Source organism: Mandrillus leucophaeus, unplaced genomic scaffold (assembly GCF_000951045.1).
Source record: "Mandrillus leucophaeus isolate KB7577 unplaced genomic scaffold, Mleu.le_1.0 Scaffold1341, whole genome shotgun sequence".
In the NCBI taxonomy this organism is placed as follows: domain Eukaryota; kingdom Metazoa; phylum Chordata; class Mammalia; order Primates; family Cercopithecidae; genus Mandrillus; species Mandrillus leucophaeus.
The window spans coordinates 119553-123854 of NW_012101301.1; the positions used below are offsets into that span (position 1 = coordinate 119553).

Here is a 4302-nt window from a genome sequence, read left to right on the forward strand (position 1 = left end):
AAAAAAAAAAAAAAAAGAAGTAAAAATATCATAACCTCATACTAACAGTCTCATCTATAGTTATACAACTTCAAATGCTTCTTTTTATTAAAAATTGTATTTCATATGATTATTCAATGTATATCACCCCCCTTCATTATTTCAACGCCTTCTCCACTTTATATCAGTGCAAAACAGGCCAGCTGTCTCTAGGAAAGCACATGGTGCTATTGCTATTTTAATGATGATGTTGGAGAGCACTTGCTTGGGTGGTAATTCCATGTCAAACACTGTTATTTGGCCCAAAGTACTGGTTTTCTGTTCTTCTCTAAATTTATGGATAAAATAAAATTCTTAGCTAAGAAGACTTTATCTCATTCAAGTATGTATTATGGAATTTTGTTGACACTTAAGTGTCTCTGACTTACCTGGAATATTGAAATTTCCCATGAATTCAAATCGAGCACTGTAAATAAACAATCTTTTACTAAAAGCCTTTGTGAGGCAGAGTAAGATTCATAAAATTTCTTTATAATATGGAAAAAATTGTGTTAATGATATTCCTAGTAATCCCTCTGAACACAGCATTCTCAATTATCAGTACGCACCCTGAATCACTCAGGGGAAATTGATACCTCTGCAAGCAGGCAAAAGAAGGTGCTGAGTAGAAGTGCATCACATTGCACATAAATGCTGTTCACATACACATATTAGAGTCTTAACTTAATGGACTGTTATTTGCATGGCTAGATACTTACTGAATCTAGTCATACTATTTTTTGGCAGCTAACGGTATCTGTTACCCATTAATTAATTAATTAATTTTTTTTTTTGGAGACAGAGTCTTGCTCTGTCACCCAGCCTGGGGTGCAATGGCGTAATCTTGGCTCACTGCAAACTCCGCCTCCCAGATTCAAGCCGTTCTCCTGCCTCAGTCTCTCAGGTAGCTGGGACTACAGGCACGCGCCACCACACCTGGTTAATTTTTTGTATTTTTACTAGAGATGGGGTTTCACCATGCTGGTCAGGCTGGTCTCAAACTCCTGACCTCAAGTAATCTGCCCGCCTTGGCCTCCCAAAGTGCTGGGATTACGGATGTGAGCCACCACACTCCCATTAGTTTTATACAATTATTTCCCTGGATGAAAAATAAATCCTTTCCTAATTTACTCTACATAGAGAGATTAGATTTGCAATCTTCAATCTTTTAATGTTAAAGCAAATCAGAGAAGAGCAATGTGTATCGAATGCATTCTCCTGCCTAACTTCAAAAGTCTTCTTGCATTTTCTTGGATACCCTAGGAAGCCACCTAAAGAATACGCCTTTCAAATCCTTTAGCCAGGATTTTAGATCTCATAAGGTCAATAACTTAATGATTGAGCAAAGCCAAAATCTTGTCTTTGCTTCTTGCTGGTAATCTGGCCATTTCAAAAAGCATGGCAATTATGCCAAGCCATTGAAAAGATGTGGTTTTGATTAATTTTATCCCATTTCAAATGTTTTCTCTAATTGTTATTTTTATTATGTTACTCTAAGAGCAAATATCTACGTAACTGTTCATACATTAAAGAAATATTCATGGCTGGGTGCGGTGGCTCACGCCTGTAATCCCAGCATTTTGGGAGTCCAACGTGGGTGGATCACTTAAGGTCAGGAGTTCGAGACAAGCCTGGCCAACATGGTGAAACCCCATCTCTACTAAAAATACAAAAAACTAGCTGGGCATGGTGGTGTGCGCCTGTAATCCCAGCTACTTGGGAGGCTGAGGCAAGAGAATCACTTGAACCTGGAAGGCGGAGGTTGCAGTGAGCCAAGATCGTGCCATTGCACTCTAGTCTGTGCAACAGGGCGAGACTCTGTCTAAATAAATAAATATTCATATTATGACCAGGTGCAGTGGCTCACACCTGTAATCCCAGCACTTTGAGAGGCTGAGGTGAACAAATCACTTGAGGTCAGGAGTTCAAGACCAGCCTGGCAAACGTGGTGAAACCTCATCTTTACTAAACATAAAAAAAATTAGCCAGGTGTGGCCGGAGCGGGACTGTAGCTAGGGTGCAGATCTGGCGAGCCACGGCTGGGTCCAGAGTAGGGAATGTGGCATGGAGATGCTACCCAGCACGGGTGGCAGAGAGATCAAAACCCTCTTCCCCTAGCCGAGCCAACCTCAGTGGGGACCCGGGCTCAGAGGTGCAGCGGCAGCGACTGCAGTGGCTAGACAATGGCAGCGCCTGCCAGAGCTGGGACAGTTATTGCAGCCCCAGACAGGAGGCGCTGGCTGTGGTCAGTGCTGGCAGTGGTGCTGGGGCTCTTGACAGCTGGAGTACCAGCCTTGGAAGCATATACACCAAAAGAAATCTTCATGGCAAATGGTACATAAGGGAAGCTGACCTGCAAGCTCAAGTCTACTAATATGACTGGCGGGTTGACCTCAGTCTTCTGAAGCTTCCAGCCAGAGGGGGCTGACACCACCACGTCATTTTTCCACTATTCCCAAGGGCAGGTGTACCTTGGGAATTATCCACTATTTAAAGACAGAATCAGCTGGGCTGAAGACCTTGACAAGAAAGATGCATCAATCAACACAGAAAATATGCAGTCTATATACAATGGCACCTATAGCTGTGATGTCAAAAACCCTCCTGACATTGTTTTCCAGTCTGGACACATTAGGCTCTATGTTGTAGAAAAAGAGAGTTTGCCTGTGTTTCCAGTTTGGGTAGTGTGGGGCATAGTTACTACTGTGATCCTAGGTCTCACTCTGCTCATCAGCATAATTCTGGCTGTCCTCTATAGAAGGAAAAACTCTAAACGGGGTTACATCAGAGAGTTTGTCACCAGTTAAACAGCCTCCTCGGAAGTCCCACTCTGACACTGAGGGTTTTGTAAAGAGACTGCCTTCTGGATCTCACCAGGTCCCAGTCATATATGCACAGTTAGACCACTCTGGTGGACATCACAGTGACAAGATTAACAAGTCAGAGTCTGTGGTGTATGCGGATATCTGGAAAAATTAAGAGAAGACCTAGAACATATCCTCAGCAAGAAACAAAACCAAACTGGACTCTGGTTCAGCAAATGTAGCCCATTACCACATGTAGCCTTGGAGACCCAGGCAAGGACAAGTACATGTGTACTCACAGAGGGAGAGAAAGATGTGTACAAAGAATATGTATAAATATTCTATTTAATCTTCCTGATGTGAGGAGCCAATGTTGCATGATGAAAAGATGGTATGATTCTATATATGTACCCATTTTCTTGCTGTTTTTATACTTTCTTTTCAGGTCCTTTACAATTGGGAGATTTCAGAAACATTCCTTTCACCATCATTTAGAAATGGTTTGCCTTAATGGAGACAGTAGCGGATCCTGTAGTATTTCCAGTAGACATGGCCTTTTAACCTAAGGGCTTAATCAGTCTTAGCATTTATTGTAGTTGGAGGACGGAGATGCTATGATGGAAGCATACCCAGGGGGCCTTTAACACAGTATCAGTACCATTTATTTGTTTGCAGCTTTAAAAAAGTATCCATTGGCTATGCCACTGGAAAACAATTTGAGAAGTTTTTTTGATGTTTTTCTCATTAAAATATGTGGCAATTGTTAGCCTTACATGTTGTGTAGACTTACTTTAAGTTGCACCCTTGAAATGTGTCATACCAATTTCGGGATTCATAACAGCAAGATTAGCAAAGGATAAATGCCGAAAATCACTTCATTCTGGATACCTTTGGATCAATACTGATTAAGTAGAAAATCCAAGCTTTGCTTGAGAACTATTGTAATGTGGAGAGTAAAAGGTATCGATTTTACTCTTTGCTGATGTCCTTTCTGCTTGAAATAACAGTCCCCATACAGCAAAAGGAGAGGAGTTTCTTCTAAGTAGGCAGAAATGAGATCATTATATTGTTACTCTCCAATATCCCAGAGTTCGCTCTCTAGAGAATCACCTTTTGCTTTTTTTTTTTTTTTTTAGGTAGAGTCTCACTGTGTTGCCCAGACTAGCCTTGAACTCTTGGGCTCAAGTGATTCTCCCTCCTCAGCCTCCCAAGTAGCTGGAACTATAGTTGCACCACAGCGGCTGGCAAGAATCACCTTTATAATTAGTTATGCTTCCATCTAGAGGCAGCATTAGTCATGGCTTTGTAACAGCTTCATGGTGCCACAAAGACTGTTGAGGTTAACGAGAGCCTAGATTAGACAGTTTGGCTGTCCTTCCCTAAAACTTGTTTTCTCCCATTCACTACTCCCCACCCCACTTAAAATCTATGAGTTTTTACTTTTTACTGGGAATGGAAAGCATGGTGAAGATCATTAAAC

At 41.6% G+C, this 4302-nt stretch overlaps 1 pseudogene across 1 annotated transcript; it reads left to right on the forward strand.

Annotated features, from left to right (window-relative positions):
* The first annotated feature begins 2201 nt into the window (after positions 1–2201).
* Positions 2202–3794, forward strand: LOC105534392 (annotated as a pseudogene). Its single transcript, XR_001005267.1, has one exon. The product of XR_001005267.1 is annotated as a myelin protein zero-like protein 1 pseudogene (transcript).
* The last annotated feature ends 508 nt before the right edge of the window (positions 3795–4302 follow it).